This window comes from Lepidochelys olivacea, assembly GCF_965140295.1.
Source record: "Lepidochelys olivacea isolate rLepOli2 genome assembly, chromosome: 3".
NCBI classification, from domain to species: domain Eukaryota; kingdom Metazoa; phylum Chordata; order Testudines; family Cheloniidae; genus Lepidochelys; species Lepidochelys olivacea.
In genome coordinates this window covers 100,119,445-100,135,254 of record NC_140413.1, presented here as the reverse complement: position 1 = coordinate 100,135,254, position 15,810 = coordinate 100,119,445, and the positions used below count along the sequence as shown (strand labels likewise).

Sequence of the window (15,810 nt, the reverse complement as noted above, 5' to 3'; positions counted from 1 at the left end):
AAAGTCATACCTACAGTCTTACCGGTCAGATGAGGGATTTCAAAACGTTCTGAAGAGTGCACAGAAGTTGGCTGAGGAACTTCACACTCAAGCTATTTTCCCACCCATTCAAGAATACAAAAGTCACCGAGGAAGAAGACATTTTGATTACGAGGCACGGGATAATCCCATAAGAGACCCCAAACAACAATTCAAAGTTGAATTCTTTAACCAGGTGCTAGGTTGTGCAATACAGTCATTTGAAGAACGTTTCATGAAGCTCAAGGAACACAGCAGTATATTTGGGATGTTGTATGATATTCCCAGACTCCTCACTCTACCTGAGGAAGACCTACACCAGCAATGCAGGGCACTAGAGACAATGCTGACACATGATGACATGCGCGATATTCATGCGAGTGATTTAGGTGATGAACTGAAAGCCCTTTCAAGATACATTTCAGCAGGATCAACTCCAAAGGCTGTTCTGGAATATATGTGCACAAATAATATGACCACCCTCTTTCCAAATGTTTTTGTTGCTCTGTGCATACTTCTAACAATTCCTGTAACAGTTGCCAGTGGAGAACGCAGCTTCTCCAAACTGAAGTTAATAAAAACACATCTACGCTCCACAATGACACAGGAGAGGCTGGTTGGCCTTGCAACCATCTCAATAGAGCATCAGCTGGCCCAGACTGTGGAACCTTCAGCAGGAAGCAGTTCAAATCTTTTCAACAAAGAAGGCATGGAAAGCACCACATTGATTATTCAAACAGATAAAAATGCCAGTGTTTACTATGCAGACAAGAAAAATTACATTTGCTGTTCAGGCGTTTGAAAGTTAAGTGTTACTTAAAATTTTTGAACAAGCAAACAAGGCATTTTAAGTTGTTAGTTCTCCTTTATTGGGGTAGGTAGCAGAGCAGTACCATGAGAGGAGTAGAACAGGAAGAAGGCAGAATTGAGACCTTTCAAAGTTTTGGCCCAAGTGAGGGGGCATGGGGGCGTCATTTGAGTTCCCCGCCTCAGGTGCCAAAATGTTGTGGGCCGGCCCTTAATGCTGCGCACATCCTTGGCATATAAGTAATAATAGTAATACAAGAATAGAGTAGCAATTCCCAATCTGTGGTGTGCGGACCACTCGTGGTCTGTCAAGAACCAAAAATTTCCTACTTCTTGCTTCCCATTGCTTCTAGCAGCACCCAGGTTTTTCATTTCCTAAAGAAACCTAGCTGCTGATAGAACGGTTAGAAAAAGCAAGATAAGACAGCAAAGCTTCTTGCAATTGTAGCCACTGATATGGAGAGGAGGACAAGAATCCAAAGCTCTCTTTAAGGACCAGAGACTGAGTATGGGCAATCTAGGAAACAAAAATCTAGCTGAGCCATGCATACAGTAGTCTTAGAACCATGTTTAAAATTCATGTTTAAACATGATTTAAGCATGATTCCACTAACCTGGTAGATCACACAGTTTTACTGGTGACTGTGGTTGAGGATACACCATTTAAAAGCCATTTTTCCAAATCTCCCCACCAGCCAGACAAATTAGTTTAAACAGGATCCATTTTTCAACCATATTTAAACACAGCTGTGTGAGACTGTATGGTGGGCAAAGCTCTGAAGTGTAGTCTCCATGATACGAAGTTTGTAAAGGACTAACCTTCTGTCTATCTAATATGTATATATTTAACACACTCATCCCTGTAGTGTTTAGGTGTCCATCCTTAGGGAGTACAAGCATCCTCTATGGCAGTTATGTGAGATCTTCTATCTATGCCAGTTGGAGTCAAGCCTGGTAAATATTCAATTGGGAAACCCAGATGCTGCAGGAAGTGGTGCTAGTAGTTCACTAAGGCCTTGTCTACATGACAGCTTCTTACTAGGCCACTAGCAGGTTGGTGGAGCAGATGGCTAAAATCTCATTCATGTCCACACAGCTAATAACTACTTAACTGTACGCTGCCCCTGCTAGAGGCCTAGTCTGGGTTCATATAAGTGGTTAAAGACACAGTTATTTTGCTGTGTGGATGGGCATTCCTGACTGTTTCACTGTAACCAGTAAATCAAGCTCTCTCCATTGCGTAACTCTTTGTGGGTGCATGTTCCACACTCCACTTTCCCATGTGTTGAGAATGCCACACTGAGCCTGACCTAGGGGGACTCTATCCTTTGTGGTTAAGCTATCCCAGAGCACACACATGGCTAATTCACCCAGAAGCTGTTGGCAGATTTAAAATGCCCGTAACTTATTTTGCTAGATGTAGCACTCTCACATCTGCCCCCATGTGTAAATGGCCACTCTGACCTTCGAGGCTGTAGATTATGGGCTTTATGTAAGAAATCTCATAGACCTCAGCTGAAGTGGGGACCACTAAATACCCATAATTGTTGGTGCTGTGAGCAACTCCTGGAATTATGGGATGGGACTCTGGACTGTAGTTCAAGGTACTCCTAAAGTATGGGTAGGCAGAATGCTGTGTACAGATGCAAATCATGAAGACAGAGAAACTGCTGTGAAGACACAAGTTTAACCATACAACTTGTAAGCAGTTCAGATGATCATGTCCCTAACCTTACAAAATCATGGATCTAGTTATAATCTGAATGGGGCCTAAAGGCATTGTTTCTCCTGAACTGAGCGCTGAACCAACCCACTCCCTGCCCCCCATTATAGTGAGAAGATGCAGATTTTCAGATGATATTGGAAACTAAAGTTTTGGCTAATTGTGTGCATTACAGATAACACAAAATATTTTGCTTCCCTAGCCAAAACCTAATTATTCTGTCTGCTTTAGTTTCACTTAGATCAGGTTTTCTTTACCTTTGGACCTCAACTCATGTACAGTAGTATTATTGTGTGTGTGCTTGTTTCACTACAGAAGTGGCTGTGTTTAAGTGGTGAGGGAAGTGATTTCTGTATGTAATCAAAATTCTTTGGATTATATCAGATTTCACTCAGAGGCCAGCAGGCTTAGTGGGCAGGACATGGCTCAACAGTCTTTCTACCCCAAAGTCCTGGGATGGGCTTGCCTGGCAGTCAGTGGGCCCACCAGTCAGATTTTGATCTATCATTACCCAGACAGACAGGTGGAAAGGTAGGGGCACCCAGACTCTCCCTCTCAACCCAGTCCCAGCCCAGGGAGGGAGGTGTGGAGTGTCTCAGTCGCCTCTTCTTGGTGCACCGGACCAGCTTTCCCTGAGCTGCTCTACCTCCCAGTTTTCTTTGGTTTGCGGTGTGGTCGCAGCCCCCAGCAGTGCATTCCCAATTAGTCTCGGTATATCTACACAGTAACTAGACACCTGCCACTGGCCCATACTAGCCAACTTGGAATCGCAGGGCTACGGCTGCAGGGTTGTTTCATTGCTGTGTAGACTTCTGGGTTCATGCTGGAGCCAAGGCTCTAGGATCCTGGGGGGTGGGAGGGTTCCAGAGCTCAGGCTGCAGCCCAAGCCCAGAAGTCTGCTCAGCACCACAGGACATTGTCATAAATGGAGTTACTGTTCCCAAAGTTATTCTCTGGGACCAGTCACCCGGGGTTCTTTCAACCCAGAGCTCTTGGTAACTTTTACTCTGTGTGAGGTGGTGTCAGGAAATAAATCAGGGGAGACACGGCCGTCTGACCGATAGATGGCTGGCACAAACAGGACAACACAAGAGTGCTTTCACTTAAAGCTAAACTTTACTTAGTCTCAAGCACTTATATACACGTCCGCAACAGGTTAGTAAAACACCCCCAACCCGTGATAATTACCAAAGCTGAGTGTGGCTCTCGAATGGTACAGCGGCAGCCCGTCTGCCGGTGGGGAATACAAGATGCATCCAGAGGAAGAGTCCAGTCCTGAAGAGTCCCACCACCTCAAACTTTTCCCCCTTATTTATACATTAGTAATAGAATGACATGTCCCTTAAAGCAAACTTGTTAAGTAAGCAGTTTCAATGGTCAAGCAAGAGGTTCCTTCTGATTATCGATTAACCAGGTGTGGGTTTTTCCAGAGTTTGCAGCCTTGAGTCTCCAATAAACATTCCTGGGGCACATCCTGCTCTTCTAAAATGCATGTATCAGCAACTTCAACACAATTCTTATCAGGAAGGACGCGGGGTCAAGCTGCCCTCTCTGTGGTACCCAAAAACTCCCCTCCCCTCTTGCCTTGGTTAAACTGAGACTGATGAATGGCCAATTTACAGCTTGCTGACTTGGCTGCTTTTAGCAATAAGCCATAGTGGTTTCAGGCACTTTACTGGTTTGCCAAACTCTCTCCGTACAGGACCCTGTTTACTCCCTTTTGCCTTGGCTTATGAAACGATACCCTGGTCTCAGAGGCCCTGTATGACATACCAGAGTACAGTCCTGACCAGCGTGGGGCTGTCACCCCTGCGCTGCAACCTTTGGTGCCTTACAATGCCTTGCTGAAGTAGCTCCCACCTGGGCCACTCCCAAACAGCCTTCACATGCATGTCACACCCTGAGTGTCTATGTGTAACTGCAGCCTGCCAGCCACACTTGGGTTACACTCTAGCTCTCACCAGCCTAGGTTATACCACAGGGTGACCCCAACACACCACCAATCTTCCACAGAAATGTATGTCCTGTGCTTTCCAGTCCTCTCCTGTATAAATATTTTAAGTCTTATTTCTTTAAGAGAATAATATATCAGTTTATTATCTCAAATAGTTATTCAGACACTTCATTTTAAACACATTAGATTAGATAAAACAAGGTTTATTAACTACAAAGAGATAAATTTTAAGCGTACAAGTAATGAGGTATAAAAGTCAGAAATGTTTACAAGAAAAATAAAGATAAGATGTTTACTAATGCCTAACTTATCAAACTATTTTAGATTAAAGCAATATTTCAACCAGCAGTGTGGTGCAGTGGAAACATGCTGGGCCCATAACCCAGAAGTTAATGGATCAAAAAAACCATCCTCTGCTAGGTTTCTGAGGGCAGGGCTGTCCCTAGGGGAGTGCAGGGCCCAGAGCAGAAGTGACATCACTTCCAGGATTGACCGTGCCGGGGGTGGATGGTGAGGCTGGGGGAGGCAGTGCTCCCCAAACAGCCAGGAGTGGCTCCCCACCCACACTCCGCCCCACGGTGCCTCGCACTCTCACCTGGCGCTCCAGGACTGGGAAGGCTGCAGCTGGGAGGCTCTCCCTCAGGTGGAAGGGGCAGGGCTGGGGGTAGTCTCCCCATCCAGCGGTTCACCTGCCACCCATGCAGTGCTGGCCAAATGCACTGCCCCGCTGGGCCCCCCAAAGCGCGGGGCCTGGAGCAGCCACCCCAATTTGCCATCCCTAGGGACGGCTCTGTCTGAGAGTTTAGACTACATGACCGTTGCAGTCTCTTCTGACTCTATGACTCTCACCACATGCTTTCAACAGTCTTACTGACCAAACTCTATCAGTTAGGACCCCTCCCCCAGATTCCAATGACTGCTTCCTTTGTCTCTTCAGGTACAGTGAATGCAATGGGTAGAGAGAGAGGGAGGAGCATTGGGCTCTTTGTCCCTCCTTTTTATAGTTTCAGTCCCCCTCTTGAAAAACATTTCCAGCAGAGACCCAGGAGCCAAAGAGTCTATGTGGAAGGATCCTCCCTGCTGTTTTTTTCATGTGTTTGAACTTCCTTTGTCTTCCCTTCCTGCAAATGAAGCTGTGTACACATTCCTTTGTTTAGGCCAGACCTGTTTGCCAACTTCTGTTTGGGCAGGGCTGTGGGTTTTAGAACATGGGTTAAGAACACCATACAGGGGAATCTCATAACTTCACCTACAATGTTGCCACACATATTTTACCAGGACAATAATGATCAGCAAATATGAGTTTTCAAATGAGATCTTACAAAACATAGTTTCTACAAAGATTATTATAATAGTGTATAGGGTGTGAATACAGGGGTATATTCTGTCACACCCTGGCAAAAGAAGGTTTACTTAAACTCTCAGCAGGTGTGTAGAATGGTGGTCAAATGTGTGTTTGGCCAATTGAAATCCCGCTGGCAATGTCTACAGACTGATTTGGATTCCAATGTCATCAGTTCTGTCCGTATCACTGTGGCTTGTTGTGCTCTTCAAAATCTTTGTGATGCCAGCTGGAGCTGGATGCACCTTGGCAACTGAAATTGGGGATGCTTTGTGCTCCCATATTATGGATTTGCATGGCTCAATGGAAGAGGGAGAATAGTACCTTTATGAATGTGCTGACGGGGAAGGGCATTGATTGCCGGGGTGGGGGAGTTGATTGCCATGCATTGTACTTTTGAATGACATGATGACTTATAAATGGGTGGGTGAATAGTATGGATTGATGTATATAGCTGTATGGAGACATGGGTTTTGCATAAACCTCCTCATTGTCTCTGATCATGTGTTTACCTCTAATATCTGAAATACACATACTATGACTGTCAAGGTTCCTCCCCCACTCTGAACTCTAGGGTACAGATGTGGGGACCTGCATGAAAAACCTCCTAAGCTTATCTTTACCAGCTTAGGTCAAAACTTCCCCAAGGTACAAAATATTACACCCGTTGTCCTTGGACTGGCCGCTACCACCACCAAACTAATACTGGTTACTGGGGAAGAGCTGTTTGGACGCGTCCTTCCCCCCAAAATACTTCCCAAAACCTTGCACCCCACTTCCTGGACAAGGTTTGGTAAAAAGCATCACCAAATTGCCTAGGTGACTACAGACCCAGACCCTTGGATCTTAAGAACAATGAACAATCCTCCCAACACTTGCACCCCCCCTTTCCTGGGAAATGTTGGATAAAAAGCCTCACCAATTTGCATAGGTGACCACAGACCCAAACCCTTGGATCTGAGAACAATGAAAAAGTATTCAGTTTTTTACAAGAAGACTTTTAATAAAAAATAGAAGTAAATAGAAATAAAGAAATCCCCCCTGTAAAATCAGGATGGTAGATATCTTACAGGGTAATTAGATTCAAAAACATAGAGAACCCCTCTAGGCAAAACCTTAAGTTACAAAAGAGATACACAGACAGAAATAGTTATTCTATTCAGCACAATTCTTTTCTCAGCCATTTAAAGAAATCATAATTAACACATACCTAGCTAGATTACTTACTAAAAGTTCTAAGACTCCATTCCTGGTCTATCCCCGGCAAAGACCAGCATATAGACAGACACAGACCCTTTGTTTCTCTCCCTTCTCCCAGCTTTTGAAAGTATCTTGTCTCCTCATTGGTCATTTTGGTCAGGTGCCAGCGAGGTTACCTTTAGCTTCTTAACCCTTTACAGGTGAGAGGAGCTTTCCCCTGGCCAGGAGGGATTTCAAAGGGGTTTACCCTTCCCTTTATATTTATGACAATGACATATGACACATAACGGCAAAAAATTCTTTATAAAATAAAAACATTTAGTTTTACACATGTATTGGACAAGTACAATATTAAACAATTGCCTGGCAGGACAGCTGCCAAAAGCTTTAAAAGTAGCCAAAATCAAAGTGCACAAAGAAATGTGAACAGTTAAACTGTGCAGAGGACACCCTTCCTCCCCACCCCCCAAATATTATTGTGTGTCCCTTGGTGTGTCCCCCTATTCTTCTTTCCCTTCCAACTCAGTGCAGGAGCACAGAAAAAAATCATTTTGGAATTTCCAGGACAGAACTGAATGTATCTGTAGCTCACGAAAGCTTATGCTCAAATAAATTGGTTAGTCTCTAAGGTGCCACAAGTCCTCCTGTTCTTTTTGCGAATACAGACTAACACGGCTGCTACTCTGAAACAGGACAGAACTGTTACTTTTTGAAACTGAGTTTCAATATAGGGGCCCAGGACTGCTTCAGACCACAGAGCTCCCTGGACACAGCCAGATTACAGAAGCCAGTGACAGACGTGTTGGACATAGCGAAAGACAGAAGTGTTGAGAGAATAAAAATCACAACTTTAAAAAAAAATTTTTTTTAAATAGAGTTTAAGGGGAGATCTGTAGCCGCATTGTGCTACGTAAGCCTTCGCTATCATTTCAGGCATTGCTGAGCTCTTTAGGTCTTTTCTGTAATCTGGAAAGCTTGTCTCTTCCACCAACAGAGGTGGTCCAGTAAAAGATATTAAAAGTAAAAGACACCACCTTGTCTCTCTAATATCCTGGCACCAACATGGCTACATCACCACTGCATACACCCATTTCAAGTCATTTATATTTAATTATCCAGGCTGTTCAAATACCAAAAAGTATCATTTGTTTTCTTTAAAATATAAAGTACAAAGTATTGGCACTTTAACTGGTGTATTGGCACATTAATATTTAGGTGGGTAAATTTTACATTTCCACAGTTCTCAAAAATGTCTTCAGTTCCTTTATTTGTTTTTCTTCACCTCTTCATGATTCATTACAATGTGAATCCTTTTTTAGATCAGCATTAATTTAATTTCCCACAGGATAATACTTTTCAGAAAAAGCCATTATAGTTCGCCAAATTTGCCTGTATGTTTATTTTGACCTGTAAGCTGGCATCGTTAACTCACTTGGTCCAACAAAGACAATGTATTCTACATGGATGTCTTTTCTTCAAAGCATATTGTCTGGTTTGTAGCATTGGCTATAGTGAAACAAAGGATTTTAAACAGACAAAAGGCACTATTTCCCCAGTCACTTCTCTCTCCAGTGTAGTACTTAGCTTCTTCAGAAGCTGCTGCTATGACTTAGGGCTGGTGTACACAATCAGTTTGAGCACCAATTTAACTGAACAATCTCAATTAGTTAAATCAGTTGCAACTTCAAGGTGGTTACACTTATTTTGGATTAAGAATGCCATATTTTGATTTTGTTTAAATCCAGAATAAGGGTGCCCACACAATGGAAACCAATTTAGTTAAATGGCTGCTCATACTGAGTAAACATGAGTCATTGAAGAAACTGTTTTTAGTTTTACCATGTGAATTGATTGCAGGCTCTTCCTTTCCTGCTGATTTAATATGCCATCAGAATTGATCAGATGGTTCTTGACCTAAAAATCTGAGGTTGACTTGCTCTAATATGTAATAGCAGATTGTGTAAACTACGTACAAAACATTGTGTACAATGGCAGAACTACACTGAATTAGGTGGGAAGTATACGGCAATGTTAAGTAATTGCCAAATCATTCAGTAACCTTTAGTTATATTTATATAATTATGCAAATACACTTCAAAATGATGCACATCATTTACTTGAGTTATAGAAGTGGAACGCCACTCCTTCCATTGCTTATTGGAGCCCGATGCATTGGTGGTATAATGGTGAACATAGCTGTCTTCCAAGCAATCGACCAGGGTTTGATTCCAGAACAATGGATCCATTGCTTATTGTGGGAGCAACACAGTAAGAAAAAGCAGCTCTGTAAACCCATACATCCACAAATGACTGATTCCTTCATCTGCAAGCTCCCTTGAAGGGCTTGTCTATACCGGAGGAAAAAAGCATTGAGAAATTGTTTACTAACACAATGTTAAACTCAACTTTCCCCTTACAGTGGACTAGCACAGTTGTTTTCTAAAAAATCTGTTAGCTGGTCAGGTTAACCCTATTGTTTAAATATTTTAAAACACTGTTGGCCTTGTCTACTTGGAGGATTTGAGAGCACCTGCTCTTCATGCAGCCTCCTAGCACAGTGATGCAAGCCTGGTTTCAAACAGTGGTAAACTGCAGTGGTGTAAGTCACATCTTAGAATCATAGAATACCAGGGTTGGAAGGCACCTCAGGAGGTCACTTGATGTACAGGGGTTGAACACAGCGATTTCAAGGGTCACTTAAAAATAATCATGTTCTTTCGAAGGGCATCTTGTTCCTTCCTCAATCTAAATTCAAAACCAGCTCCAAGAGTCCAAACTCAGACTCAAGGTTCGTTTACAGACAAAAACAAAACCAAAAAACCCCCAGTCAAACAAGATTAATTATCGACCGTCAGATCCAGGAGATTATTCATTTTTGGTCTTTTAAGGCACAGCTCACAGTTTGTCCTTTATACTGGAACCAGAAATATTCCATCGGGTTGTCTAGCTCAGAGGAGCCGCAGCAGAAAGCCACGGGCTGCCTGGGGCTTGAGAGCCCCACTCAGAAGATGTTGCCCCGGCCCAGAAACGCACCAGGGCGGAGCCAGCGGCAGCGGCAGCCGGGGAGCGTGTGTTTGTAGCTTGCGGCCGCGGTTGTTTTCTCCTCCCTCAGAACGTGCTGCGGGTTGCACCCAGCAAACCAGCCAGTTTTGCTTTGGCAAAAGCACCCGCGGCATCTCCCAATGAGCCGGCGCCCCACCCCCTTTCCCCGTCCCCGCCCACTCTCCCGCGCACCCCGGGCGGTCGCTCCTGCACGGCTCCCGTCTCTCCCAGCTCCCGAGCCCGACTCCCACCGCGGCGCAGAGCCAGCCCCCGCACCGGAAGGGGAAGCGCCGCCCCGGAGGAAAGGCAAAGGCAGCTTTGCATGAAGTTTGCTCGGGACAGAGTCTTCGGCTGAGCGGGGCAGGTAATGGGGGGACGGTGCAAGCAGCGCCGGGGAGGGCTGGCCCGCGGGCCGCAGCTCCGGTCCCGCCGAGCCCTAAGGCAGGGGGCAGAGGGAGCGGCCGGGGCCGGGGCCGGCGGGGAGAGGCGGTTGCGAAGTGAAGCCTTCGCTGCCCCTTTCTCCGACCGACGCGGCCGGCGTGCGCCCCGGCCACGCACCGCGGTGCCCTGGGCTCACCTGGCTCTGCCTCTCGCGGGGGGTGGGGGGGCTGCCCGGCTGAGCGGGGCCCTGGCGTGGCGTGTGCGCGCTCTGCGTCCGGGCGTGTGGAGGGAGCCTCCCTGCCTTTACCCCCTCCCCCTCTACACACACACACACACACACACTCTTCAGCGGGGTGCGCAGAGGAGCGTGGCCAGATGACCTGATGTTCAGGGCTTTTGTCTTAGGTAGGCTCTGTTGCTGCCCACCCCCTCGCCAGTGCGCTGTCTGCTCGCCCTAGTTCGGAAGGTGACTCCTGGGGGCATTCTGCGCTAGGGGGACCAGGTGTCGGGTTTTTGACCGGAACAGCCTGTCGAAACGGGATCCTGACGGCTCCAGCCAGCACCGCTGACCGGACTCTTGACTATCCGGTTGGCGGCGCTGGCACGCTCTCTGCTAGCCTCTGCGCTGCGCGGTTCCCAGGAAGCAGCCGGCATGTTCCCCCTCCGCCTCCTACACGTGGAGCAGTCGAGGCTATCCATGCTGTCCCCTCCCCAAGCACCACTCCACAGCTCCCATTGGCCAGTAACCACGGCCAATGGAAGCTGTAGGGGTGGTGCCTGTGGACAGGGGCAGAGTGCAGAACCCCCTGGCTGCACCTCTGGGTAGGAGCTGGAGGAGGGACATGTCGCTGCTTTCTTGAGCTGCTTGAGGTAAGTGCCGCCCAGAGCCAGCACTCCTCATCCCCTTCCGTGCCCCAACTCCAGCCCTGATCCCTCTCCCACCCTCTGAACCCCTCAATCCCAGCTTGAAGCATCCTTCTTCACCCCAAACCCCTCGTCCCTGGCCCCACCCCAGTTGAAGCCCTCACCCCATCTTGCAGTTCAACCCACTGTCTCAGCCTGGAGCCCGCTCCTGCACTCTGAACTCCTCATTTCTGGCCCCACACAGGAGCCCACACCCCCAGCCAGAGCCCTCACCCCCTCCTGAACCCCAGCCCGGTGAAAATGAGCGAGTGAGTGAGGGTGGGGAGAGCGAGCGACAGAAGAAGGGGGCTGGAGTGAGCAAGGGACGGCACCTCAGAAAAGGGGCAGGGGATGGGCACGGCCTCAGAGGAGGGGCAGGGCAGGGGGCGGGGCAAGTGTTCGATTTTATGCAAGTAGAAAGTTGGCAACCAATAAAATGAAATGTGCCAAAAAATAAAAAATTCTGCACACAATATTTTTAAATTCTGCAATTTTTATTTGTCAAAATAACGCTACATAATCACACCAGTTTCAATTATTTTGGTAATTTATTTTAAAATATCTGTCAGCAAGTATGTCTGTAACAGTGTATATACACATACACACACACAAATTCCCCCAGGAGTAGAGAACTAAAGAAACCCCTATGAGAACCCAGTTCCTGTTTCTTTGTCCTCCCCCTCCCACAGCTAGAGACCTACAACCTCTTCCCGTCCAGAGCCCACCTGCGGGCCACCCCCCTGTCAATACACCCGAACACTCTCCTCCCCAGAGACCAGCTGTTGGGCCCCCCTTTGCCCAGACACCCGTCCCCCTGCTTGTCCCCCATGAGTCCAGGGAATACACAGGGAGAAACAGCTTGATGCTTGGTCCCAGGCTTGTGTGGACTTTCCTGCATGCAGCCCTCTCCTTCCCTCAGGCATGCTGGGAACTGCAGCTGCCAGGAACCCTCTAGCTCCCTCTCCCTCCCTGCAGCAGTGTCTTCTATGTGCAAGCTGGGCTCTGCCAAGTCCAGTGGCGGCTAGCAGTGCTGCAGCCCATTTCTTTGGGGGAAAGGAAATTCTGCTTGCACATTAATTTCTGCAAAATTCTGCATTGTGCATTGGCACACAATTCCCTCAGGAGTAGAAGATACATGTACTGTGTGGAAAGTGCTTTGAGAGCCTTGGCTGGTGGTGAAGTGCGAAGTGGTTGATGGCACATTTTTCCCTCTGAATCGCTTTTAGGGTTCATCTGGCGCATTTTGTGCATCTGGTTCTTTGGGAGAGACTTTTGCTTATCTCACCACCTAATCTTGACCACAAGTGTTGCTTCTGAAGATACCTGATCTTTGCAAAATGGTGTTATAGCGTAATATTTTCCCCAAATCCTCCTTTTTTGCTTGCTGCTTTGGTGGGAGGCTTTCTAAAAAGCACGTGCTAAAATGAGGTAAAATTGTATGGTGAATGAGAGAGGATTGTATGCTCCTCTCTTTCAGGAAGCTGAAAGTTAGAATTACCGTTGCACCTCAGTTTCCTTGTAAGCATTACAAATTGCTGTGACACCTGATTGCACTTTCCTTGAAGAGCAGTATGGGGCAAACCTAGTTCAGCAGAGTCAGGGTATGTCTACACTATGAAATTAGGTCAAATTTACAGAAGTTGGTTTTTTAGAAATTGTTTTTATATAGTAGATTGTGTGTGTCCCCACAGAAAATGCTCTAAGTGCATTAAGTGCATTAACTCGGCGGAGTGCTTCCACAGTACCGAGACAAGCGTCGACTTCCGGAGTGTTGCACTGTGGATAGCTATCCCACAGTTCCCACAGTCTCTGCTGCCCATTGGAGTTCTGGGTTGAGATCCCAATGCCTGATGGGGCAAAAAAATTGTCACGGGTGGTTCTGGGTACATGTCATCAGGCCCTTCTTCCCTCCCTCCCTCTGTGAAAGCAATGGCAGACCATCGTTTCGTGCCTTTTTTCCTGAGTTACCTGTGCAGACGCCATACCACAGCAAGCATGGAGCCCGCTCAGCTCACTGTCACCATATGTCTCCTGGGTGCTGGCAGATGCGGTACGGCATTGCTACACAGTAGCAGCAACCCATTGCCTTGTGGCAGCAGACAGTACAATAGGACTGGTAGCCATCACCGTCATGTCCGAGGTGCTCCTGGCCGTGTCGGTCACAAGCGCCTGGGCAGACATGGGTGCAGGGACTACATTAGGAGTGACTCGACCAGGTCACTCTCTTTAGTCCTGCAGGCAGTCCTATTGTACCATCTCATGGTGAGCAGGCAGGAAATATGGATGGCTAGCAGTCCTATTGTACCATCTTTTGCCGGGCAGGCAGGAGATGAGGATGGCTAGCAGTCCTATTGTACCATCTTCTGCCGAGTAGCCAAGAGATGTGGATGGCTTGCAGTCCTTCTGCACCATCTGCTGCCAGCCAAAGATGTAAAAGATAGATGGAGTGGATCAAAACAAGAAATAGACCAGATTTGTTTTGTATTCATTTCCCCCCTCCCCACTGCCCCGAAGTCCTGCCTGAAATACGAGAGGGAGGGATAGCTTAGTGGGTTGAGCATTGGCCTGCTAAACCAAGGGTTTTGAGTTCAGTCCTTGCGGGGGCCATTCTGTGTGACAGTTGTTTTTGTTTCTCCATGATGTAAAGTCACCCCCTTTGTTGATTTTAATTCCCTGTAAGCCAACCCTGTAAGCCGTGTCGTCAGTCACCCCTCCCTCCGTCAGAGCAACGGCAGACAATCGTTCCGCGCTTTTTTTCTGCGCAGACGCCACACCACGGCAAGCATGGAGCCCGCTCAGATCACTTTGGCAATTAAGAGCACATTAAACACCACACGCATTATCCAGCAGTATATGCAGCACCAGAACCTGGCAAAGCGAAACCGAGCGAGTAGGCGACGTCAGCACGGTGATGAGGACATGGACACAGACTTCTCTCAAAGCATGGGCCCTGCCAATGCAGGCATCATGGTGTTAATGGGGCACGTTCATGCCGTGGAATGCCGATTCTGGGCCTGGGAAACAAGCACAGACTAGTGGGACCGCATAGTGTTACAGGTCTGGGACAATTCCCAGTGAAATGCATAAGGGCACTTTCATGGAACTTTGTGACTTGCTTTCCGCTGCCCTGAAGCGCATGAATACCAAGATGAGAGCAGCCCTCACCATTGAGAAGCGAGTGGCAATAGCCCTGTGGAAATTTGCAACGCCAGACAGCTACCAGTCAGTCGGGAATCAATTTGGAGTGGGCAAATCTACTGTGAGGGCTGCTGTGATGCAAGTAGCCAGCGCAATCAAAGATCTGCTGATATCAAGGGTAGTGACCCTGGGAAATGTGCAGATCATAGTGGATGGCTTTGCTGCAATGGGATTCCCTAACTGTGGTGGGGCCATAGACGGAACTCATATCCCTATCTTGGCACCGGAGCACCAAGCTGGCGAGTACATAAACCGCAAGGGGTACTTTTCAATAGTGCTGGAAACACTGGTGGATCACAAGGGACATTTCACCAACATCAACGTGGGATGGCCGGGAAAGGTACATGACGCTCGCATCTTCAGGAACTCTGGTCTGTTTCAAAAGCTGCAGGAAGGGACTTTATTCCCAGACCAGAAAATAACTGTTGGGGATGTTGAAATGCCTATAGTTATCCTTGGAGACCCAGCCTACCCCTTAATGCCAAGGCTCATGAAGCCATACACAGGCAGCCTGGACAGTAGTCAGGAGCTGTTCAACTACAGGCTGAGCAAGTGCAGAATGGTGGTAGAATGTGCATTTGGACGTTTAAAGGCACGCTGGTGCAGTTTACTGACTTGCTTAGACCTCAGCAAAACCAATATTCCCACTGTTATTACTGCTTGCTGTGTGCTCCACAATCTCTGTGAGAGTAAGGGGGAGACATTTATGGCAGGGTGGGAGGTTGAGGCAAATCGCCTGGCTGCTGGTTACGCGCAGCCAGACACCAGGGCGGTTAGAAGAGCACAGGAGGGCGCGGTGCATCAGGGAAGCTTTGAAGACCAGTTTCATGACTGGCCAGGCTACAGTGTGAAAGTTCTGTTTGTTTCTCCTTGATGAAACCCCCCGCCCCTTGGTTCACTCTACTTCCCTGTAAGCTAAGCACCCTCCCCTCCTCCCTTCGATCACCACTTGCAGAGGCAATGAAGTCATTGTTGCTTCACATTCATGCATTCTTTATTAATTCATCACACAAATAAGGGGATAACTGCCAAGGTAGCCTGGGAGGGGTGGTGGAGGAGGGAAGGACAAGGCCACACAGCACTTCAAAAGTTTAAAACTTATTGAATGCCAGCCTTTTGTTGCTTGGGCAATCCTCTGGGGTGGAGTGGCTGGGTGGCCGGAGGCCCCCCCACCGCGTTCTTGGGCATCAGGGTGTGGAGGCTATGGAACTTGGGGAGGAGGGCAGTTGGTCACACAGGGGC

The 15,810-nt window shown here is 47.5% G+C and overlaps 1 protein-coding gene across 2 annotated transcripts in view; it reads left to right on the top strand.

Moving 5' to 3' along the window:
* Window positions 1-10,269: 10,269 nt before the first annotated feature.
* Window positions 10,270-15,810, top strand: part of SAMD3 (sterile alpha motif domain containing 3) — a 98,056-nt gene continuing 92,515 nt past the window's right edge. For both annotated transcript variants that reach the window (XM_084622651.1, XM_084622648.1), the window contains exon 1: window positions 10,270-10,450. The gene's annotated coding sequence lies outside the window, so the exon portion shown is untranslated. The remainder of the gene's footprint in view (window positions 10,451-15,810) is intronic.